General features: G+C 33.4%; 1 protein-coding gene across 2 annotated transcripts in view; it reads left to right on the forward strand.

The window, feature by feature from the left end:
- LOC145241464 (monocarboxylate transporter 12-B-like) overlaps positions 1–27566 on the forward strand; it is a 373770-nt gene that overhangs the window by 281681 nt on the left and 64523 nt on the right. The window lies entirely within an intron of this gene.

The raw sequence follows: 27566 nt of genomic DNA on the forward strand, positions 1-27566 counted from the left end.
ACTTTGCGCTCCAATGTAAACAAAGCAAACCTTGGACATGTTGTATCCCAAAATAAAATGCATCTATACTTAAAAAATATAAATCATTAAAATAAGTAGAAGCTAACCTTACAAATAGTTTCAACAAATGTGAAAATCGTGCGAGTCTTTTTCAAAAGAAATCTTGAAACTACATATACTGCCGTACTAAAAAGTTACGCCTAAAAGTATCATGTTCCTCTACGAGGCCATGTTACAGCGGTAAGCAAAACAAAAACAAAAACAAACAAAAAAACAATCAAGCAAATTGCTCATCAATCTGTTAAATCTAACATTTAAATTGTTGTTAATAATCTCATAATGAAAATATTGTTCTTTAACAAAAGTTAAAATTGAAGATGGTGCATTCAAAATCTTTTATATAAGCTAATCTTAAAACGTTTGCTCATCGTTAAAGGTAACTGTGAAATTATGGGGCAATCAGCCGAGGCCAATTTTCAAGCTTTATTAATAAGAGTTACCTTGAAAATGTTTCCCTGTATATATAATGTTATCGTGAAAATGTAAAAGTTATATATTGCAATATCCGAACTGATGGAAAAAAGCCAATATTTTATTTTGAAATGTGCTATCGTATGTGAAAAAACGGACTTAACAATTTATAATTTGATTCTGATATATATATATATAAATATATATATATATATATATATAACTACTTCATTTATTCACATAAATTTAATATACGAAAGTATAGATTTATGCGTAAACTTTAAGTATTTACTTCAAAAGTGCTCAATACGTAGGTAGAGCTAGTTAGTAATTTATAAAATATATATGGCGATTAAGCTACACTGAATATTCTGCGTTTCATCCAACTATAGGATTCGTCAGGCTTATGCGCGAATTCTGTCGTTGCTTCTTGTTTTTATATATGTTGAGGATTTCTAGTCGGCCAATCAGCTTTCTAGTATCCACCGCGCCCCTTCCTACCAGCCAATGGGCATGCATTTTATCAAACAAAGGATCTGTTTTAGAACTAGGTTAGTGGTTTTAGGTGGCCGTTCTCCTTTTTTTATACATATAAATATACCTATGTGCACACAACAATGCACATACATATACATATATACATATATATATATATATATATATACGTATATATACATATATGTATGTGCTCGTTTATGTATATTCATGTTTATTTAATTTATTTATTTGTTTGTTTTCTATTGTTATTGTTAGTTTTAAAGCTATTTTGTATCGCTATCCTAGAGTAAGTTTTATTTTGTGAACACAGTTGCTTGCTATTTCCCGCCTACAGTTTAATAGATTTTGAGGTTCTTTAAAGTACAGGATAGAAAATTTTTCATGGAGGCATAATTTACATGGGTCGTCTAAATGTCTGCATGTGGTAGCTTGTCTCATTATTTTCCGTAGTTTATCAAGCAACAATATTTGCGAAAGAAAACCCAAATAACAAGAAATATTACATAGGCATGACTTCCTTAGATTTCAAAACCCGATACTATGACCACAAAAGCACATTCAAAAATAAAAAAAACATCGTATAAAAACAACACTAGCGAATAAATACTGGAAACTCAAAGAAAGCGGACATTCGCCAGTGGTCGAATGGAAAATGACTGATGGAGTCTGAGATACCGGGTTCGAATCTATCGATCGGTGTTAATCGTGACACGCTGCACTGATGATTTCTGAAAGGATGAAACACTAGTGTCTGCAAGTATTTAAGTACTATTCTAGTAAATTGTATGTATATATATATATGTATGTATGTATGTATATATACTAGCAGTTAAGGCCGACTTTACTCAGGCCCTATGTATTGTTCATAACTTTATGTTTATATATATATATATATATATATATATATTTAAAATTTTAACTCATGTCCAGATAACATACATCTAAAATTTTAAGTGTTTTTACCCAACATTGGCGGAGGAGTTTGGTAGAGGCATCAAAAGTCAATTCTTTCAACTTTGACCTCTTGGCAGCAAAATTTTGCCCCAAACCTGATTAAAAGCTTGATGCATTCCCTTTATGTAAAATTTCAAATAATTGGCTGAATAGTATGCCAGAGACCGCAGAGGTCAAAGCTTTTTAACTTTGACTCCTTTATATCAAAATTCTCAGCCAAAAACCGATTGAAATGCTTTACGTATGTCTCATATGTCTGATTTGTCTGATTACACTTCATGTAAAATTTCAAATGTTTAGACCAAAAATTAATTGGGTAATTTGGTAGAGACCGCAGAAATCCATGTTTTTTTTTTTTTAATTTGATCCCAACTTGAACCACTTAACATTTATTGTTTTGTGCTCAAATCGAATCAGAATGTTTGATTCATGCCCAAATGATGTACATCTAAATTTTCAAGTGTTTAGACCCAAAATTAATGGAGGAGTTTAGTAGAGTTTTCGCAAGTCAAAATCGTTGAACTTTGACAACCAAATTCCTGGCCGAAAACTTATTGAAAAGATTTGCCAAAATTTCAATACACCTTATGTCAAATTTTGAGTCTGTAGTCTAAAAATTCACAGAGTAGTTCGGTAAGGACATATAAACACACAGATACACATAGGCGCGCGCACAGACAATTTCATATATATATATATATATATATATATATATATATATATATATATATATATATATATATATATATTTTCTTTTTTTTTGCGAGGTACAAAATTTTATTATGGCTATGTAAAGACTAAATTTGAACTTGTTCGAAAACATTATTTATTTAAGATTGTGAAATTATAATCGTATTTGCGCTTTGAATTTTAGTGCGGACTTGTTTTCCATCCTTTGTAAGTCACACTCTCTTTATCATCTCAAAATTCTATAAACTTTATATATTAAGACTCTGAGACCTTCTCTTTGCAAACAAAAAGAGAATTTCTTAGGGCTTAATCTAGTTTCTATTTAATAATTAATCCCCCTTATTATACATATATTCCCCCCTATTTTTTCATCTCCGATTCATTGTCCCCCCCCCGTTTCTTTTTAAAACGTAATTAAGCTCGATTTTAGTTCTGTTGAGTGAGCTTCAAAACCGGTCAGCTGACACATTCATTTTTATTTTTAATTTCACAATCTAAAATAAATAATGTTTTCGAACAAGTTTAAATTTATTCTTTACATAGCCATAGTATATATATATATATATATATATATATATATATATATATATATATATATATATATATATATATATATATATATATATATGCATGTGTGTCTGTAATATTATTGAATACAAGGGAAATAAGTATATCATTTAGTCTTTCTTTTGTAAATCTGAAGAATAATAGATACTTAACATTTTTATTTTGTCCAGGAACCCATAACAGTTTTCTGGATTATATTTCTATCTATTTTTGTTGTTTATTAAAAGATGTACGTGCGTTTATAGAAAAGTTCATGCTTTTTATTTAGATTTGATTTTATTCTATAAAAATCATAAATGCATATGTAGGATAAACGGATGATAAATAACGGAGATCCACAAGATAATAAGATGGAAAACTCCTGATATATATATATATATATATATATATATATATATATATATATATATATATATATATATATATACTGTGCTTTAATTTCTTTTGGAATGCATACACATTTTAAACACATTTTTCTTGTTCGTTCTCATTTATTTAGTTGTCTATTTATCTATGTTTTAATATATATATATATATAGGCATTCTTTAATCAAGTCGCGCCAGTCAGATAAAAAAGCACATAATGAAACTCGTGTATTTTACCATGCTTATCAAATTTACAACGATCTCACCTGCACACATTGTGCTAAGACGTGATCTAGTCATTTATGTTTGACCAGACATAACCATTCTACCGAGCAGACATAAAAAATCGATGGCCTACATTTGTGGTCTCTGCAATAAATCTTATGAATCGCTGTTATTATCTGTCAGTGGTGCTGATTTAATGAGTCAACAGACGTACTATTATACGCATTCGTATTCAGTATATGTATATATATATATATATATATATATATATATATATATATATATATATATAGAGAGAGAGAGAGAGAGAGAGAGAAGTTTATGTGAACGTGTCGTGTCTGTGTCTGTGTGTCTGTGTGTGTACATTTCCCTAATTGGTTAAAAACATTAATATCTTCACCTTCAACTGGACACTTTTCAACGGAGGGGTCGCTTTTTTCGCCGATATTTTTTAAATCATCCTCTCCTTTCGATTGTCTAGCCTTAATTTAAGCCCACGTCACTTCCGGTTGGCGGTGGTTGTAACAGCAAAGGCGTCAGGTTTTTCACGTTCTTTTCCTCGTTCGCTGTACGCGTTCGAGCCTGCCTGCCTACTACCTCTTTTTGTTTTTGTTTCTTTTGCTCAACATACACATCCAAACACCCGAGCAACGCCGTTCTGAAATGCTATTATATCTATTAAAGTGAACGTATCTGTGTATCTGTATGTGTGTCTGTGTATGTGTGTGTACATTTATCTACGCAATAACTCTCTCAATGTTTAGTCTACACACTCGAAATATGATATACCTGGTACTGAGATTTGGGAAAATCTTTGTGATCGGTTTACGGCCAGAAATTTGACTGTTAAAGGGTCAAAATTCAACGATTTGACCTCTGAGAACTCTACAAAACTCTTCCGACAATTTTGGGTCTAAACGCTTGAACTTTTAGACATAGGTTCCTTGGACATGGATCTAACGTAATAACTTGATTAGAGCCCAAAACAATAAATGTTAAGAGGTCATAATAGAGGTTAAAGTTTTAAAAATTGACCGTTTTTTTTGTTTTTTTTTGCTTAATATACCCCTCCAAACACCCGAATAACCCTTATCCCTTAGTGGTTTCCGGGCCTTAATAAGTGGTGACCTCCTTATAAAAAAAATGTATGCATGTGTGTGTGTGTGTGTGTGTGTGTGTACATATTCTTTTTTCCATGCATCACACTAAGGGTGTGTGTAGAATGTACATGTTTTAATAGAAGAAAATAGGTGACGATATGCGATTGATACACGAATTCGCAAGTTCAAGATTATCGCGGTTCCTAGAAATTTCAATATGGAAAAAAACGTTTTTTTAAACTGACAATTATTTTCAATATGTAATAAAATCATATACAATATAATTGCGTTGACTTATCATCGTGTTTGAAAACAAATAGATTTTTGACAATACGAAAATAAGGAAACTAATAACTAGCCCTTGCCAGTATGCAAGAAAAATCACATAAAGTGACTCAACAGACACAAGACTGTGAGATGATGTCAATACCGATTGGTGCCACAGAAAATAGGCACCAAGTGTACAGGGTGGAACGATAAAGTTGCCGTCTCAAAGAAAAAACAGCTTTATTTTAATCCTTTGATTGAAAAAAAAAACATTTCAGGTAACTTGATTATGTAGTGAAGCTCAATGTAGCCCTCATCAGCCTCAATCACCGTATCAGTACGGATCCGGAACTAGAAGCATGCCTTTTTCACAAGTGCTGGTGAGAGCCCGGCGAATACTTGACGGATGGCGGCGATCAGGCTGGCATTGGTATTGTGGGAAGTCATGTTAGATATGTTCTCGACATAAGACCAAACGAGGTAGTCCAGCGAGTTCAGGTGGGGGGGGGTCCACTAAGAGGAGGGTACAAAGTCGTAGCACTTTTTCTGAAGCCAAGCGTGGGCCTTATTAGACATGGAGGCTGGTGCCGAATCCTGCCACACCCAGTGTCTGCCAGCGGCCACCTGTTTGCTCTTCAGCACATCTAGATACACTTTAGTGTTGATCGTAAAGCCAACTCAGAAGATGTGAGGTGGAATGATATAGCCCTCACTATATACTACGCCAAAGGCCATAACAGTGACCGGAAACTTTGTTTTCGTTATCCTGGGCACGCCCCTGTTTTCGTGGTAATCTAGCGATGCATTTTTGCGTTCCACCCTGTATATGATAAAAATACACAAGAGGAGAAGTACTAGCGACTCTTCTTCTGTTGGCAGTAGAATCCGTATGAAGCAGAGAGAAACAACGGATTTTATTATTGGTAAGTGACTGTTGCAAGAACGCGAATTGATTTCTTACAATAATCGAAAGAAGCGACATCAGTGGAAACTTGATATATCATTCACACCCCAATATTACCTGCTTATTTCGAGTTATCACGCAAACATTGTGTAAAAATTATTATTATTATTATTATTATTATTATTATTATTAGGGTTTTGCTAAGGATGTTGGTGATACCTATAATAAAAATAATAATAATAATAATAATAATAATAATAATAATAATAATAATAATTGATTAGAAAGTGTCTCAAAAATTTGGGAAATGATGATTTGATACTTAGAGAAGGCTGGCACTATATTGAAAAAAGCTAAAGAGTAAGGAGAATCTTCGAGTGCGGCAACCAACCTACACAAAAAAATTAACATCAACCAACCACGTTTGCAACAGCTATAAACCAAATAAAACAGTGCACTAACGTGATCTGAAAATGAAAGAAAACTAAATACTAAGAATGTGATAGCAATACCTTCAGCGGATTATACATAGAATGAACGTAAACGGATTATACATAGAATGAACGTAAACGGATTATACATAGAATGAACGTAAACGGATTATACATAGAATGAACGTAAACGGTTAAAGCGAAATGTAAAACTGATAAGGGTGGAGGGGTCAGTAACCGTATTTCAACTTGTAGAAACGCATTGTGACTTTAGAGAGAAGTTAATTGCCGTCCAAATCCCAGAGAATAGCAATATTCGCTGTCACAAAGAAATGAATAGTATAAAGCTGTCACAATAACACAAAGTAATTTGCAGTGTTTATCGAAAAAATGAAGAGTAAAAAAAATCTGAGGAAGTTTTATCACTCAGACTCCAGGGAACACCAGCTGTTATTCTCAGCGATGTATCACTGATGATGACTTGTTTAAAACCTCCTAGTGAGTAAAAAATAATGAACTAGTTTGAGAAGATCCGTTGATAATGGAGTGGAACGAAGAGTACTCGACATCTGGGGAGATTTACTGTTGCTGAAACTCCAAGGAATGGAAAATATGAGAAGGGATAGAAGAATGCTATGGCATGTACTGAAATATTGAGAAGGCTCAGATTACTGGGAAAGCCACCAACCGTTACCAACGCAAATCCACTGGTGAGAGAGCACTGAGTCACAGTAATGCATAAATACATCGATAACATGGGATTAGACTAAAATCCAGATATTTGTTTCAATCATGAGAACGCTATCTTTCCGTAAAAAATGGTAAAATTTGCATAGAGCTAAATAGTCAATTCTATGTCTCGGTTCAATCTCAAGAAACAATGGATAACAAGGGTAACTACGCGTGTAATTATGAGGGATGGGCTGTGCAATCTTCTACTGCCTATCTGATTCGGCGCTGCTTGAGATCCATGACGATTGAAAACAATGCCGAGATAAGCGGAGAGCACATACAACACCCGGAATTTCCAAATGTTCATCCACTTTAGTACTTACCAGGCTCAAAGTTGCTTAACTTCGGTGTATATGTATATTGACTATAACTAGCCAATAAAACGCATGACAAAACGATGTAACTGTCTTGGCTACTTTTCAGAAAAGCAAAGTCTTATATTACAGATCATTCTAAACATTCTGATAGCCAAAACTTTTTATTTACAAATAAGATTGTTTTTTTCAAAATAAACTAATAATCCAGTGCAAAAATTCGGTAAAATAACGTTCCTTGGCAATTCTGCTTGAAATAAAGTGTAGTTACAGTTCGTATCTTCATTTTACATCTGTCCTCGGTCAGTGATAGACACCTTTCTCGTAAACTGAATCATTTTTAATTATTCCAATCCAGACTGTCACATTTGAGGAAGCTAAACTCTCCTCACATTAATAAATGACAAAGATGATATTAAATTAAAATTACATAAATCTGCAGCTGTTGACATTTAATTATAAGTGAACAAACAGCAACTGATGATGGTTAATTAAAATTGTAAAAGGCTGCGACATAGAAAATTTAAATAAAAATAGCACAAAGCTGCACCGATTATATTTAAATAAAATTGCAACTTATGAAAATTTTTGGAAAATTGCACAAGGTTGAACTGATTGCATTCGATTAAAATTGCAAAAGTTTGCATTTCAATCAATATTTGACGATACTGCATTACTTATATTTTCTAAAATTTAACAAGACTGTATTAATAATATTCAATTAAAACTGTATAGGCAGGAACTGATAATATTTAAAGAAAATTGCACAAAGCTGACACTTACGCGATTATTTTACTTAAAATTGCGTTAAGCAGCAACTGATGATATTGAATTACTATTGCACAAAGCTGTAACTGGTATTTTCTGTAGTTCGAAAAGTTCAGTATAATAAATTCACTCGAATTTTAGATGTGAATACGCTTTAGTATCCTTAAGCTTTATAGCATTGTGATAAATTAGAATAACAGAAATTAATAGAACAAAACAGTTGAATTGACTGTTTTGCTATGTATTTAAAATAGATAAGTATGCATACATATATATATAAATATATAAATAAATAAATATCTATCTATCTATATATATATATATAGAGAGAGAGATAGATAGATAGATAGATAGTGCGTGTGTGTATGTGTGTTATGTTATGCATTAAGCAGATATATTAAATATTTGCACATTAATATGGCTAAACATGTTACATGTTTACCGGTAAACATTGAATATAAACAAAAATATATGAAAATAAAAATGAGGATCGTACAGTATCCTACATATGCACTTGATGAAGGACTGCTTAACATAAGTGCAATCTTGTTGTCACTTTATTAAGGAGTCATACGTTCGAAAAATGTCATAAGCTAGAAGTAGTTCATCTCCTTTGTAGCAGATTTTGGTTTATGTCTAGATAGATTATAAGTACATTCTTGAATCACCAGGCAGTAAAATTCGCTGAACTTATATATATATATATATATATATATATATATATATATATATATGCGCAAACAGTTAATAAAATATGTTAAAAAACACTTTGAAATGAGTTAAAAACATACTTAATCTGAAAAGGAAACACTAGATAAATGGATAGTCCTTAATCCGCGGAGTTTCGAAGAAATACTTTCCTTCTTATCAGATGGTAGGAATTAGCAAAATGCGGGATTGGATTTTGCATGCAGAAGTATTTGATGAAACAACAAGTAAGTAAAAGATCTTACTTGAAAACAAAAAAATGTGATGCAGAGAGAATATGGTAAAGAAAAATGTGATTACACATGAATGGATAGTCTGGTGGAAGATAAAAAATCCAGTGACGGTAAAATCCAAATGTAAAACTTCAAAAAAGTTAAAAGAATTTCCATTTGTACAAGTAAAATCCAAGGAGATCCCGTAATTGGAAGAAGATGGTCCATAATAATCCAAATGCAGAAATCAATGGAATAATTCACAAAAATGTGTACAAGGGAAAACAAATATTATAAGCTCTATTTCCTATTTGGTTTTATCGAGCTTTTTTTTATCTGGCTGAGATAATTTTATAAATATTGATTCTTAATATTTATAATTTACTTTAATTTTACCATCTTGGATCATTTTGGTAAATTCAATTGTAATTTTCACCTAATATATTTATATATATATATATATATATATATATATATATATATATATATATAATTTAAAATTACCATATATTCTTTCCTCGATCCCCGTAATCCACCCATTTATATGATGAAATTATTGCTTAGTAGGTAGTCAGTAGGTCTTTGCCAGTTGCAGCTCTTTCTATTATCACTATCATTAGAGTCCGTAGTTGGATTTTTTCCTGAATATTTCATTATTTTTTATAATTCTCTCTAGGTTTTTAATACTACTGTAGCAAAGTTATAGGGTATTTTCTATTAAAAATATTATCTAGTGTACTGCTTGGTTGCTATGATATTTAATGTCTGCATTTTTATATCCGTTTTTTTAGTGTGTTGATATAAATATTTTTGTATCTATTAACTATTTCCTCATTGAAGAAACTATTCTACGTTCGATCGATTTAGGTATGTGCTTAATGATCGGGGTTGGTTGTTGGAGTGTGGATGGGTATATGTGGGGTTTTTGTTTTTATTAATGTAATGGTTATTCGTAGCTAATCAAAGGTGATGTCCAGAAAGTTTATTTGTTTAATAATAATTTTCACTTTAAGGCCCAATAATTGCTTCATATCCTCGGTGGTTAACCAGGCTAGAATATACACCGTAGAAAACCCAGGAAACAGAAAACTTCTACATATGTAGCACTTCAATGACCTTTAAAAACAGATCCTTTGGTCACACACTATCAATGAATAAGAAAGCATATGCGACTGACACCTCGCTCTCTGTATTCTACTGGAGGCTAATCGAAGCGAACAAAACACGTTGGATTGAATGGATAATTCTTAGAAAGATAAAAAATGTTACACATGTTTAGCAGAGGAATATGAGATTCTTAGTTTATTATTAAATGTAAAATTTGAATTGGCTACAAACTATAAACACTTTGGTAGCTACGCTTTAAATAAACTATAAAATCTAACATTGACCCCACGCACTAGTAACCGTAAATTCATAACCCCTCACTCCCAGTATCTTAATTAATTAATAATGTAATCAAGGTAAAAAGAAATTGGGTACAAAATGGTTCCGATACGGCACTAAGTTATAATTATAACCACTATAAATCAACACACCCCTTAATTAATAACGACATTCACCTAATCATGGAAAAAAGGCGCTAAAATAAAGTTAGCTAATTTTAAGGTAGGGACAATCAGCTCCATCTCAAATGTCCACTAATTATACCAAACTAACTAAGCAGCAACACATTTTGCCAACAATTAGGTTAGGATGAGTGCACTTTACATGCTTAATAATTAAATACCCGAAAACGTTTAACTAAAAATAATCTATGGTCGCGCACGCCTTCAATTGGAATATGTATCTACAGGAATTATTATCGAAAAGCACCGCTACATTAGGAAACCAACCACATAGCTATCTCCAAATGAAAACTCAACAATCTAACCAAGGCAATGAGCAAAACATGTATTTGCTGTTTATGCACCCATTTACATGTCGATAGTCTAAAGATCCAACCCTTAGAATATACATATTATAGTATTAGAGAAAGAATTTACTACTCGAATAAAAATTTTAAAAAATGACAAGCATTGAAAATAAGTTTTCACACACACACACACACACACACACACACACACACACATACATATATATATATATATATATATATATATACATATATATATACTTTTGCTACGATTATTACCCTTCACTGTGAAATGTAACTACCAATACCCCACATTTATTTAAATCTTATGACTAGGCCCATATATCCACTTAATATAATTAATAATCCGACCATAAGAACAATATCTCACATATAAACAAGAAAATAAGTAAATAAATAAGAAACCCGAAAAACTAAAAGCAGATGAAGGAATGAAAAATAGTGAAAAAATAGCGAAAAATAAAAATAAAAAGGTAAATTAATATATAAAATAAATAAAAACTAAAACAAAAATATAAAATAGATATTAAAAACACTTGTTAATAGGAGTAAAAAACGGACAACCATAAACCGCCTAGCATATAATAGGTAGTAGCGATGATAGAAATATAAAAGTACTTTAGACCAAGGCAAAAAAGTAGCCGCCAGTCTAATACAATTGTAACACCTCCCACATGTCAACAGTTAACATATGAAACCGCACTTACTCCCCTTCTCACTCCTATTCTGAAAACTTAAAATTTAAAAACGAATAAAAAACGAAAGATAAAAAGATAAATTAATTAATAAACTTGTAAAAAGAAATTAAAGTCGCCACCAATAAAAGATATACAACCATAAAAAACAACCTAGGATTTGGGAAGTTTTAATCAATGGCAATAAATAACCGCCAAACTTAAATAATAACCTAACCCCTCTTTACTAATGACAGCATAAACACGGAAAACCGCATTTCCCCTCCCCACACCCCGCAAAAATCCCGGCTGATCACATTCACAAAGCATACACCCCAATGCTACGCGGAATGCAGATCGCACCCCAATAGCTTATAAGAACCAAATTTAATCTTGGCACGTGTTTCAATATCAATTCTTTTTTTGGTCCGATGAAGTGTTTTCCTTGAATTGGGACTCCACTGAAACATGTATGCACATATGTAACCAATAATGTTTGTATAAAAACAGACTATATACCAGCTCTGTCCTGCATTGAGCACTCTTTAATAATCACGCGAATTTCAATCAGAAACTAATTAATATAACCTGTATATATATATATATATATATATATATATATATATATATATATATATTAGTGTTTAACCTTTTATGTAAACAGCTTTCATTGTGTAAGTTAATTAAGGTAAAAAAAGTTTCCCCTAAACATATGGATATTAGCCAATTTATCCCTCATTAAGGCAACGTAAAGGCGATAGATTAAACCTACCTAAAAAGAAAGGAAAATAGGCAGTCTACTTTTAAGCTTCAGCTGTTGTATTTTGTATTCGATTTGTAAAATAAGCCTTTTTTAGTGTCGGTTCTACGGCTTGAAATAATGCCGTACATTTAAATGTCAGTTTTACGCGCAAATGTCCTCGAAACTGAACAATGTGTAAGGGAATTAATTCATGTATTCAAAAGTCCATGTATAGTGCATAACACGATGCACGCTCTAGCCCGAGGAGCAGACGGTAAAATAAATATTTTCAATAAAAAAAGGCAAGGAAGAGAAAGACGAAAAAGCGAAAACACTTTGACAAAAATACAAAACAGTGAAAGTAGTAAAAAGAAGGCAACAATGATGTCTCCAGTGTCGAATGTAAAATGGCTCTTTACGAGATCACCGACAAATCGGAATTGTTTAACGTCTTTTCAATTTTTAAGCATTTTATATTATTTTTATTTACTCATTTTTATTTTTTTTTCAACTTTTTCTTTTCCTTTCTTTGCTCATATTTATTTGACTTCTCTCTTTTCTCCTATTATATTTTATTTTGCTAGATCTTTTTTTCTTTTAAATGTTCTTTTCTTTCATATATTTCCTTATTTCTTTTTCTGTGCCGCATTTTTTAAAGTTTATTTGATATTGTTTCATTTGTCTTATTTCAAATCAGTTTTTGTTTGATTTCACATGTGTTTTTGTTCTATTATGTTTTATACTTTTTTTCTATTTTTTCACATTTTTTCTTTTTATTCACGTTGTTTTTGTGTATTTTTTGTCATAGGTCGTTTTTTGTTCACATTAGTTTTCCTATATATATATATATATATATATATATATATATATATATATATATATATATATATATATACTTTCCTATTATCCTGCAAATAATTTTAAGTTTTCTTTAGTTTCATTACTTACTTGCACATTTTTTAAAGATTTTTTTTCACATTTTTTCGATTTATTTCATATGTTCCCTTTTACATTAAAAAAAAAACATTGCTAATTCGAAAAATAGAGAAAGCAGAATATCTTGATCTATGTAACATCTGCAATTACTTATTTATATATAGTAGGAGAATGGCACTAGATTGCTTGATATTTAATTATGGCTAAAAAATCGAATTAAACAAAATAAAAGAGAATATGTTATAGAATGCAAACTTGGTATATATACATCGTGGCAGAATATGAAATCACTTTTTGTTTCATTTTCAAAACTGTATTTTTTTCAATTAGCTCTTGTATATATCATAAATAAATATTGGCGTTTGTTCTGTCTTGAAGTGCGAAACTGACGAATATCAGTTTTTATCGACTACTAACAATAATCAAGGAGTTGTTATTTAAAATGAGTTAGATAGTTTTTGACAATGATTTACTGTTCATTTATATACGTTTCAACACCTTGAATCAAACTGCAGTACCTGCTTGGTTATAGAAGGTTGGGGTCGGCGACGGAATAATATTGATTTTCTTCTACACATTTCGGAGGCAAAGGTGTTATTGTCTGTCGACTGAGCGCCAAACTGTTTTGGCCACCAGATCGGAGTGGCTTTTGTGGGGCTATTTCTACTATAAATTGACCTTTTGTCGAACCTTGCTGTTAGGAGCAATCGTACAACTTACTTTTTAATTTTCTTTTCATAAATTATTTTGTCCAGTTGTACGTCTTCCTCCGTTTTATTTTTATTTTCTTCCTTCTATCTGTACTCCTTCTTTTCTTCTGCTCTCTCTGCATGTTGGCTGAATTCATTAAAGATTGACGTCCACTCGACATTTACTCCTTCATTTTTCTTAACCCAGCATATTTGATATTAGCTTTTCAAATATATTCATGTTCTTTCTTTTTCTGTTGCTTATTTCTTTTCTTTCAATAGGTATTTTTAATACCTCTCCCCATTTTCCCCACTCTCTTTCCATCCTTTTCTTACATTACAGAGTCATTGACTGTTACATGTTATATTTCTCTGCCTTTCAACTCAAGCCATTAATCTTAACCTGAGCCGCACGTTATAAATGCCCGCCTCTCGCCCTCCGACCCATTTTCGTCGCGGTGTTACCCCCCACCATTATCCTATTGCGTAACAAAATCGTTTCTCATCGTTAACGTCAGGGATTTTTTCTGCGTTTCTCTTTCTATTACCCCGCCTCTCTTTCTCTCTCTCTCTCTCGCTCTCTCTCTCTCTCTCTCTATATATATATATATATATATATGTATATATATATAGCTCCCCTTCTATTTTTTTCTTTCTCCCCCTGTTTACCTCTTTATTTATCTATCTTTCTACGTCTCCTCGATTTATCAATCTGTCTGTTTGTCTGTCCTTCTTTCTGAAACCATTTTCTGCTTTTATCGCTATCCTCCTCTCTATATACCTATAAAGTTCCCGTTGTTTGTATCTCTGCCTATCTATCTATTTCTCTACCTATTCTTGCCTCTTTCCTACTTTCTTGCTGTGTATGTATGTATCTATCTCTTCTTCTTCTTTCTATCCGTCTCTATTTATCTCTCTCTCTCTCTCCCCTCTCTTTAAAAATTGACTTTCAAATCTAATGAAGATCTAATTACTCCTTTCACGTTGGACATCAAAATATAAATCCCTTAGCGATCTTTTTCCTGAAAAATATAATCTTAGAGGATCTTTTACTTGAAATATGTACACAAATCTCTTATCGTAAAACGTTATTGTCACGTTCAATTCACGCACACCGATATATATATATATATATATATATATATATATATATATATATATATATATATATATATATATATATATATATATATACGTTTTATTTTTTATTACCGTATATTTCTGTTAAGTTGCATTATTGTTTCAGCTACCCGGCGGTTTTTTGGCCGCCTGTAGCTTCCTCAGACATTTACAGAAATGTTCCTCTACCTATTCTTGCCTCCTTCCTTCTTTCTTGCTATGTATGTATCTATCTCTTCTTCTTTCTATCCGTCTCTATTTATCTATCTCTCGCCGCCCCCTCCTCTCTCTCCCTGGGAACATTTCTGTAAAAGTCTTAGGAAGTTACAGACGTCCAAAGAACGGCCGGGTAGCTGAAACAATAATGTAACTTAACAGAAGGATACGGTAATAAAAATAAAACGCATATTTGCTCTACAACAGTATTGAGCACTTTTTCACTTTTTATTAATTACCATTTCTACTATATATATATATATATATATATATATATATATATATATATATATATATATACACGGATTTTAAAACCATACTAGACAATCAGTGACCAATTTAGGCAGTATGAAAAAATATATAGAGTCCTAACTCAAACAGCAACATTTTCCTGATCTACATTAATGATCTTCAAAATCACATCCTTACATCATTTGTAGACATTTATGCTGACGACACTACCATTTATGGTAGCACATCTAAGACAGTAAACGACCAAGTTCTCTCCAATTCTCTCTCCTCTGATCTTGAGCACGTAGTACAATGGGGTAAGGAGTAGCTGGTTACTTTTAATGCATCTAAAACCAAGCTTCTCTCTTTACATCATCAACATTCTGATCCACATCTGGCATCAATTGAAATGAATGGCTCTCGTCTTCAGGAGGCCTCAAGTTTTGACAAGCGTCTGGGCTTGACCTTTTCTCCTGATCTTAAATGGAACACGTACATCAAATCTGTTGCCAAGGCCGCTGGAAAAATTGTGGGATCTTTCTATCGACCCGGTAGATATCTCACTGCTGATGCTATTCTCTATCTATATAAGAGCCAGATACGTCCAAGGATGGAATACTGTTGCCACATCTGGGCAGGAGCTGCTAGAAAGGACTTGTCCTGCCTTGATAGAGTTCAAAATAGACTTCGTAGCCTCGTAGGAGATGTCCTTTTCTCTTCCTTGCAACCTCTATTTCACAGAAGAGATGTTGCGAGTTTGTCTCTGATGTATCGTTATTTTCATGGAAAGTGTTCGACTGAGCTTCAATCTATGGTCCCCCCCTCGCCAAACTTTCACAAGAAACACTCGTCTAGCTCTAAACACTATCAATAATTCCCCCCACTCTTTATCTGTGCCTAAACCTAAACGTAGATTCCATGAACAAAGCTTCTTTCTTAGAACTGCACGCCCGTGGAATTGTCTTCCGTTTTCCTGCTTTCCGGCTGACTACAATATGGTTGTCTTCAAGTCTAATGTAAATAAGTTCTTGATGAGCCGTTCCATATAAGTTATAAAATTTACCAAATTTTCATTACTAATGATTACTATATTGTCCAATTTCTACTGTATACTCTTTAACCCTTATCCTTGAGTGGCCTCTTGGCCTTGATAATGTGGTGATGCCTATATAAAAAAAAGCTATAAACACCACAGCTGTTCCAAGCCAACGTTGATAGTCGGAGCTTTTGGTAACAATTATTTATTCGTTATTACGCCACACTTATTGCGGTAAGTATCAACCATCGTTTGTGCCGTGATTCATTTTCAATTAAATATATGTTTATTCGATTTTGATAATTATATAACGAAATAAATTAGCGAAAGATAAAAATCATGACAGTTTATTTTTTTCTTTGATAAATTTTGTTCGCTTTTGTTGTATGATTGAGAAAGGGAGAAAGTTTTGTATGAAACATGGACGTCATTTTTGGTAACAAAATGCACCTTCACATTGCATTTAAATATGTGCATATGAAAACAAGGAGCAGGAATGAAATTACAAACGAAAAAACTCTAAGAATAAAAATCAAATATCACGGGACAAATTCTACCCAAGTGCGTCGTGGATGTTTCAGTTGCGAAAGTATAAGTGCAGTAAGTTCATTCGGCCATATTCCTAGGGAACGAAGGCACAGGAATTAAACACTACGGCAACACAATGGATGCTGTAAGTTGGTAGACTAATTAAGTTAGATATGCATTTTTTTTTTACCGTTAATGAGTGGGAGAATTAAGCTTAGTGCACCAGCTCAGGTTATTGAGTATGAACAGTGACAAACATAATTACTTTATCGCTTTCTGACCTTATCCCTCGTGCATGATATAAACATGCAAATAACCAAACAAAACACACAGAATTAGATAGATGGATAGACATATAAAATTAATATTTTTCTCACTGCAAGTTAATTTGCCATTGCTCATAATATGTTGCAAACAACTGTTTTGCTATTAATATTTTTTAAGTTTAATAATAACACTAAAATTATCAAATTAGCATGTCATCAACATGGTATTTATTAAAGGCTAACGCAATGAATATCAAAGGGAATCATTTTAGGTACCGAATGTTCAGGAAACCTATCAAAGTATATATATATATATATATATATATATATATATATATATATATATATATACATATATATATATATGGGTATATATATGTGTGTGTATATATGTATATATATCTATATATCTATAAAAATGAAATTGTCTCTGTGTGTCTGTGTGTGTACATTTCCCTACCAAACTACTCTATCAATTTTCAGTTCATAGACTCGAGATTTGACAATGAAGGGTATTGAGATTTGGGAAAAATTTTTAATCGATTTTCGGCAGAAACTTGGCTTTCAAGGATTCCAAGTTCAAAGAATTGACTTTTGAAAACTCTACCAAACTCTTCCGCCAATTTGAGGTCCAAACACAATTTTAGATGTAGGTTCCTTGGACATGGATCAAACTTTTTAATTTGAGTTGAGCTCAAAACAATAAATGTTTAAGAGGTTAAAATTGGAGTTAAAGTTTAAAAATCTTTTACCCCTGTGATCTCTACCAAATTGCTCAGCCAAGATTTTGTCTAAACATTTAAAATTTTACATAAAGTGTATTCAGACATAGAGTGAGATTTTAATCGGTTGTTGGCCGACAATTCGGTTTTCAATGGGTCAAAGTTATGATTTGACCTTTTCGGTCTCTAGCAAAATATTCAGCCAATTTTGGGTCTAAAAAATTGAAATTTCACAGAAAAGGCATTCAGACATGCATCAAACTTTTTAATCCGTTTTGGGGCGAAAAGTTCGCTGCCATGAATTTAGAGTTGAAAGCGTTCACATTTGCAGACTCTACTCAACTCCTCCGCCAATGTTGGGTCTAAACACTTGAAATTTAAGATGTATGTCACCTGGACATGAGTCAAACTTTTTAATAAAAATAAACATGTGCACATAAAGTTATGAACAGTACATAGAGCCCGAACAATGCTGAGCTGAACTGTTAGTATATAAATATATATATATATATATACATATATATATATATATATATCTGTATATGTGTGTATATATATGTGAGTGTATGTATATATATGTATATGTGTGTGTGCCTATATATTATATATATATATATATATATATATATATATATATATATATATATATATATATATATATATATATATGGTCATACACTAGCGGCCAAAAATCTGGGCCAGTTTAGTTTTTGTTTTCAATTTCTCCAGAACATTCGGGGGGGGTTACAACTAAACTTACATTTAACTTATCTCTTATGTTGATAAACTGTATTAAACTTCATTATAAAAGATATTAAAAAAAGTTATGAGCATTTCAATTGTTTTTGTTCGTTGCCAAAACCGTTGAACAAAGCAGAGAAAATAATTTATTGTGGACTATGCAGTCAGTTTTCCCACCTTTATGTACGAAAATGACGAATAAGTCGATTAAATCACTTCGTAGTCATTACATACGGTGCTACCATTATCATGACACATACAATTGATGATTTCGTCAAAAAATCCATGATTAAACTTCATAGGGAAAACCATTCAACACGGAAGATAGCTGATGGCATAAAGCTGTTGAAAATTACCGTTGGGAGAGTTATAAAGGATTTCAAGAATACTGTGAAAATTCTACCACCAAAGAAAATGGCAGACCTCGAATAACTTCTAGACAAGATCGATTAATTAAGAAGAGGTTTCGGACAACTGCAATCATTTCTCGTTGACTACATGCCTATCATGACATCAAAGCGTCTCGTAAAACAGTACCAAGTCACCCGAATTAAATTGGTCTGTTTGCTAAGAAACCATTGATAAACAAGAACAAGAAACCCAGATTAAGCTTTGCTCAATATCATGTGTTTTAGACAGATGATCAGTGGCGAAATGCATTTTTTTCTGATGAAAGTAAGTTTAATATATATGGATCTGACGGACAGAAATTTATTAGGACGTTCGCTAGCGAAAGATTCAATAGAAAATGTATAAAGAAAACGGTTAAGTTTGTGTGGGGATAGTGTAATGGTGTTTGGAATGATTTCTTGGGGAAAAACAAGTGATCTGGTCCGTCTAAACACCAACGTTAATGGAACAATATACAAGAACTTGTGAGATCATGTTATTCCAATACTTCGAAATTTTGAGTGTGAAAAACCTATTTTCATGCAGGATAACGCCCCCTGCCACAAGTAATGGGATTTTTGAACGAGCAAAATGTGGATGTTTTGGATTGGCCTCCTCAAAGTCCGGACCTAAACCCCATTGAAAACCTATGGTCTACTTAGGGGAACCGTGTGAGTGCAAAAAACTCTATCAATACTGAAGATTTGTGTCTAAAAGAATGGGCGAAAGTTTCACGTGATGAATGTCGCCATCTCATTGAATCATGTAGTAGAAGTTATAGAAAATGAAGCCTTGTTCACTAGATATTAAATGTATGTCCATTAATTATGCGTGTCTGAACCATTTATTTGAAGTACTTTCTACTTGAAAGATATATTTTGCGTAAAAACTAAATTTGGATTTTAATACGATTTTAATACATTTTTATCAATTAGATTTTAAACATAAATTTTCCACTTCTATATTAAATGGTGTAACAAACAATTTGAAATCGTTTTTATGCAAAACATGATACAAATCTTCGATTACGTTTACAAATCTCTAAATCCTTTGTTTGAAATGATTAAATTGTGTATTTCTGTTTTATTAAATGCTAGCTTTTTTTTCTCGTACATAAATGTTTACCGAGTTGATTGCAAAAATAGATTACGAATTGTAATTGTAATCGAATTGCAAAAATAGATTACGAATTGTACTCATTTTTAGTTCGTGTGAGGGGAATCTATCACCATACTTTCCCTTAAACACGTCTGTTGGACTTTTATTAAGTACAATACTTAATAGTTTTTTGTTTTTTTTGTTTTTTTGTTAATGGAGAGTAGAAAACGCATTGTGGATGCGTTATCGGCAGCTCCTGTTACTCTCGCTTCTTATTTGTCCCTCAGTCCTCATTTTTTAATGAGTGATTTTTCTGACAAAGGGAGAAGAAAAAGCTGTTTTCTAGGTTGGCAGTATTTTGTGCGAACAGTTGGCTGAGATGGCGGAAATTTTCTGTTTCTATGTCTATCATTGTAGTCATGTCACTAGTAAGGGTGCTGGAGGTAAACGTTTTGTCTGGGCTGACGTTATCCGCCTGATAGTCAGGGACCCGAACCTTGGATTAACCACTAAGGAGGCTGTCCTATCAGCAGGTGCAAAGTACTGGGGCTGCTGTATTGCCATTTGCTGAATGGATTCTGGACCATGCAGTAGCTTCTGGTGGGGTCTCTCGATGCTATACTAGTGGGTAATTGTTACGGCTTTACCTTATCATTAGCTACAAATAAATCTTCGTTTCTTTTTTCTCTCTTAATTTCCCCTCTCTAGTCCACAAATTTCAAAATTTCATCATAACAAGTTTCAAGAAAAAATACACGATTAAACCCGGTTCTCCAACTTCCAACGTAGACCCCTACTACCATGCCTCCTTCTCCAACATCAGGGTCTACGTTCTAACCTTCCAGAGGTTGAAACCCAATTACAGGAGACTAAACCAGACCTTTTATTTTTAAGTGAAACTGGCATTGGACAAGCTATTTCCCTAGAAGAGTTCGCAATTAAAGGATACTCTAACTTAACCTCTAAATCTGACCCCCAAGATCGCCATCGGCATGAATATGTGTCTATATTAAAGATAGCTTTCCATGTGGTAGGGACATCTCCAGGGAAGATCCTAACTTACCCTATATGTGCTTCCGGGTTGCTTTAGCTCACACTACGGCATTTTTATTTACTCTCCATCGCCCCCACAACAGCGGAGTTACTATATTTAAAAGCATATCTGAGAAAATTGACCAAGTCCTATCTGCTTATCCTTCAGCTAAAATTCACGTATGTGGAGATTTCAATGTTCACAACGTCGAATGGTTGACCCACTCAAACAAGACCGTTGATGAGGGGAGGTTCTGTCATGATTTCTCCATTGCCTATGACCTCACTCAGATTGTTCAGGAACCCACCCGTGTGCCCGACAATGACGGCCAGTATGCGAGCCTACTAGACCTTTTTCTCACAACTTGCCCTGAACTATGTTCAGTTTCTGTTCTGTCGCCTCTTGGATCTTCCGACCACTCTGTTGTATCAATTAAGATAAAAATGAAATGTAATAAGTCCCCAGACGTACCTCTCCATCGTACAGTATATCGATACACTAAGGCTGACTGGGATAGCTTCCGTACATTTATAACTGATCTACCTCTGCATTCCATATTTAAAAAGGATGTGTCCTCTATAGTATTAGACCTAGCGGAATGGTTAATTGTAGGTATTGATCATTTCACACCCTCGAAAAAGTTTCAGCAAAAACCTAACAGCCAGCCATGGTTCTCTCCAGAATGTGCTGCTGCCATTGCGCACAGAAATCACTTTTTCCACTGTTTCCAACGTAATAAATGTATGGAAACTAAAGCCGCTTTCAGGACTGCCAGCAACCATTGTAAGAAAGTAATAAAGAGCGCAAGATGGTTGTATGCTCAATCTGTTAAGTCCAAAGTAGCTGAGCAGCGGCTTGGTTCCCACCAGTTTTGGCAAATAGCAAACAGAATTCTGAACAGAAGTGTGCGCTCCATTCCAACTATCATCAATGGACCTGAGGTAATCTCGTCAGCATCAGACAAAGCCAAACTCTTTGTCAAGAACTTTGCAGCTAATTCTACCTTTTGCGATCAAGGCCGCCAACCCCCAATATTTCCTCCTGTATCTGAAAACACACTATGTGTTATACGTATATCTGTACGTGATGTTGTCAAACTAATCAAAAACCTTGATTCGAGTAAAGCAACTGGCCCGGACGGTATTTCAATTATAGTACTCAAAAAACTTCAACCTGAACAAGCGCCCATACTTACAAAACTATTTAAACGTTGTCTTAAGGAGAATAGTTTCCCATCTCCCTGGAAAATTTCATCTGTATGCCCTGTATTTAAGAATTCAGGTGATCGCTCATCCCCCTCTCAGTAAAGGCCAATAAGTCTCTTGTGCGTCATGAGTAAGTTGCTGTAATCTGTGTTAAATACAGAAGTAATCAAACATCTCAACAAAAATAACCTTCTTAGTGGCACTCAATATGGTTTCCGTTCTGCTAGATCTACAGCAGATGTGCTTACAGTTATATCTCATAGGATTAGCAAATCTCTCGACGGAGGCAACCTTTCTAGGGCAATTGCTCTTGACATATCTAAGGCCTTTGATAGGGTATGGCATAAAGGTTTACTTCATAAGATCTCTAGCTATGGTATAATGGAAATATCTTCTCAATTATGAAATCATTTCTTTCTGATAGGTTCATAAGAGTAGTAGTTGAGGGGCAAAAATCAGAAGCCCACAGTATTAATGCCGGTGTCCCTCAGGGATCCATCCTGGGCCCAACTCTTTTCCTGATCTACATTAATGATCTTCCAAATCACATACTTACATCATTTGTAGACATTTATGCTGACGACACTATCATTTATGGTAGCACATCTAAGACAGTAAACGACCAAGTTCTCTCCAATTCTCTCTCCTCTGATCTTGAGCATGTAGTACAATGGGGAAAGGAGTGGCTGGTTACTTTTAATGCATCTAAAACCAAGCTTCTCTCTTTACATCATCAACATTCTGATCCACATCTGGCATCAATTGAAATGAATGGCTCCCGTCTTCAGGAGGCCTCAAGTTTTGACAAGCTTCTGGGCTTGACCATTACTCCTGATCTTAAATGGAACACGTACATCAAATCTGTTGCCAAAGCTGCTGGAAAAATGGTGGGATCTTTCTATCGATCCAGTAGATATCTCACTTCTGATGCAATTCTCTATCTATATAAGAGCCAGGTTAGTCCAAGGATGGAATACTGTTGCCACATCTGGGCAGGAGCTGCTAGAAAGGACTTGTCCTGCCTTGATAGAGTTCAAAATAGACTTCGTAGCCTCGTAGGAGATGTCCTTTTCTCTTCCTTGCAACCTCTATTTCACAGAAGAGATGTTGCGAGTTTGTCTCTGATGTATCGTTATTTTCATGGAAAGTGTTCGACTGAGCTTCAATCTATGGTCCCCCCTCGCCAAACTTTCAAAAGAAACACTCGTCTAGCTGTAAACACTATCAATAATTCCCCCACTCTTTATCTGTGCCTAAACCTAAACGTAGATTCCATGAACAAAGCTTTTTTATTAGAACTGCATGCCTGTGGAATTGTCTTCCGTTTTCCTGCTTTCCGGCTGACTACAATATGGTTGTCTTCAAGTCAAACGTAAATAAGTTCTTGATGAGCCGTTCCATATAAGCTATCAAATTTACCAAATTTTCATTACTAATGATTATTATATTGTCCAATTTCTACTGTACATTCTTTAACCCTTATCCTTGAGTGGCCTCTTGCCCTTGATAATGAGTTGATACCTATGAAAAAAAAAGGAAAAGAAAAAGTCCAATGTGAACAAGTTCTAATTGAATCGTCCCCCTAAGTAATCCAAGTTTCAAAATTCCCACTGTTTACTATGCTAAAATCACAATGACTAATGTATACCTATTAACCCTTATCTTCAAGTGGCATCTGGACCTTGATAAGTGGTGACACCCTTGTAAAAAAAAAAAAATATTGTCCCTTTAAACTAGTCAAGCCGAATCTCGGTTTCTATTTTACGTTATTTTTTTTTTACATATTTATGTTTTTTTATCATGATTGGCGATCATAATATTCAGAGTCTGTTGGGTGGTTCAGAGAAAAATCAATGTGTACGACGTATTTTGTGAGATCATCTATAATATAAATCTCACCTGTCTATTTAAATGTATGTTTGTTTTTTTATCATGATTTGCGATCATAATATTCAGAGTTTGTTGGGTGGTTCAGAGAAAAATCAATGTGTACGACGTATTTTGTGAGATCATCTATAATATAAATCTCACCTGTCTATTTAAATGTATGTATGTATTTCTGCCTAAAACTTTCGACAGAAGCGACAAATTTTCACGAGCTTGATATAGTTTTGAGGCTTTATCCATCGGACGACAAATATCGAAAAATTGGTCAAACACAATAATTCCTTCACCCTTAACTGGACCTTTTTTACAAGGAGGGATCGCTTATTTCCCCGATATTTTCGAAATTCTTACCTTTTTTCCGATTGACTAGCCTTAATTTAAATCATGGCCACTTCCGGTTTGGCAATGGACGCAACGGCAAAAATGTCACGTTTTTTTTCGCATTCTTTTTCTCTGCGGTACGGGGTCGAGCCTGCCTGCCTACTACCACATTATTTATTTATTTTTTTATTTATTTATTTTTTTTATTTATTTATTTTTTTTGCTGAACCCACACTTCCCAACACCCGGGCAACGCCGGACACCCAGGCTAGTCTACAAAATAAATCTCACCTGTATGTATGTATTATGCATGATTTATGTATGTATGTATGTATGTATGTATGTATGTATGTATGTTGTATGTATGTGTGTTGTATGTATGTATGTATGTATGTATGTATGTATGTATGTATGTATGTATGTATGTATGTTGTATGTATGTGTGCCTGCCTAAAGCTTTCGACAGAGGCGGCGGATTTTCACGAGACTGATATCGTTCGGACGACAAGCATAAAAAAATTGGCCAAAAACATTAATATCTTCATCCTCAACTGGGCCTTTTTCTACAAGGAGGGTCGCTTTTTTCGAAAGTCATCCTCTCTTGTCGATTGACTAATCTTAATTTAAACATTCACCACTTCCGGTTTAACGATGGACGCAACGGCAGAGACGTAACGTTTTTTTTTCACATTCTTTTCCTCGTTTGCGGTACGGGTTCGAGCCTACCTGCCTACTACCGTATGTTTTTTTTGTTTGTTTTTGCGAAATACACACCTTCAAACACCCGTGCAACGCCGGACACTCACAATAGTTGAGTATAAACGATGATATTTCTAACCTTATTAAAAATTATAGTGTAATAAGAAAAAAGGAAGTTCAATTCAATTTTCATTCATTTTTTATTCTATGTTTCATAAATCTTAGTGAGAAATTGAAATAAAGCAAATAAGTGTTCAAAAGGCAGAATAATTGAAGCAACACTTAACGAAGCACCACTAATCTGTTGTATAGGAGAAAGTAAAACTCTTTGGAATAATCAAAACGTCAATCTCCAAAACTAAGATAATATAGTTAAAGAAGGCGTTTGTATTTAGAAAATATAGAGTAGCTAATTAACAATAGTAAGATCGACAAAATGAAATAATGACGCTGCTCCAAAGAAATAGTTGTCTTAAGAAGAAGATATGTCAGTGTAACTCGCAGTAGTACTAGTAGTAGTACTAGTAGTAGTAGTAGTAGTAGTAGTAGTAGTAGTAGTAGTAGTAGTAGAAGAAGAAGAAGAAGATTTGGGCGTAACCATGGAATCCTTTCTGGATTCTTGTATAAATTATTAAGTTGAAGGAATGTGTTGACCCGGAAAAATATAATTATCGAGAATTAATGAAAGAAGCATTTTCCGATGAACGGTACAGAAATTGATATATCTGCCCAATCAGATCCACATATATACATTCACACACACACACACACACACACACACACACACACACACATACATATATATATATATATATATATATATATATATATATATATATATATAGAGTCATCAACATACAGTATGACTTCGTTGTATCATAACTCATCAGTACGGCAAGACTAACACCTTTCCGGGGAATTAACTTACAACCATAGTCGGCAGTTCTACCCACTGGCCCATGCGATCGGTGCTCGCAAATGACCTCAACAAATGTCTATTTCAATAAACATTCGACCACTGCTTTTACAGTTCTCGAGCTGCTTGTTTATTTACAAACGAATAAACAGCGTGCCTCGCTATATAGCTAGTATATTAACGACACTCACATTGGAAAATATACATGTCAATGCAAAGCGAGAAAAATTAATTCACTTTATTATAAAGATAAAAGTAAAAGTGGAATACACACACATACAAGTAGATGCACACACATGCACGCACACGCACACACGCATATATATATATACACACACGCATATATATATATATATATATATATATATATATATATATAAGAAAATTGAAAAAAAAAATAAAAATAATTCACCCTAAACTTCCTGTCCCCACCATTTTAACCATTAAAAACAATTTTTAAATTGTAAATACACCACCCTTCACAGGAAAAGAGAAAGAAAACGAAAACAACAATCACTTCTGATAATAATCGGATGCATCGATCGAAAGTGCGTTAGAAGAATATGGCTGAACAGCAACTTTTGGGCGACATTTTACACCAAGCCAGCCGAAAACAAGGACCGCTTGGCAAATGGAAATGATATCCGGAAAAATCGGAAAAAAGAATAACTCTGCCGTGTTCAATCAGGCGTGCTTGAATAATGACTTGCTGCCAATATATATATTGATAGATAGATAGATAGACTATATATGTATATATATATATATGTCTATATATGTATATATATATATATATATATACATATATAGAGAGAGAGAAAAAGAGAGAGAGAGATTCAAAATACATTATTGCAGCCGAAGATACAGATAGACATTTATCTACATTGGATTCTTTTTAAATCTAATAATAACAGGAAAAATTCCGACACAGAATTTCAAAAGTAACGCAGATAACAAATCATTTAATACAACCCAATTTTGAATTAGGACATTTTTGTTTATATTTCAATAGAATTTTTGTGAAATAGTTTTAC

This window comes from Euprymna scolopes, chromosome 20, assembly GCF_053919585.1.
Source record: "Euprymna scolopes isolate OS-2025 chromosome 20, ASM5391958v1, whole genome shotgun sequence".
Classification (NCBI taxonomy): Eukaryota; Metazoa; Mollusca; class Cephalopoda; order Sepiida; family Sepiolidae; genus Euprymna; species Euprymna scolopes.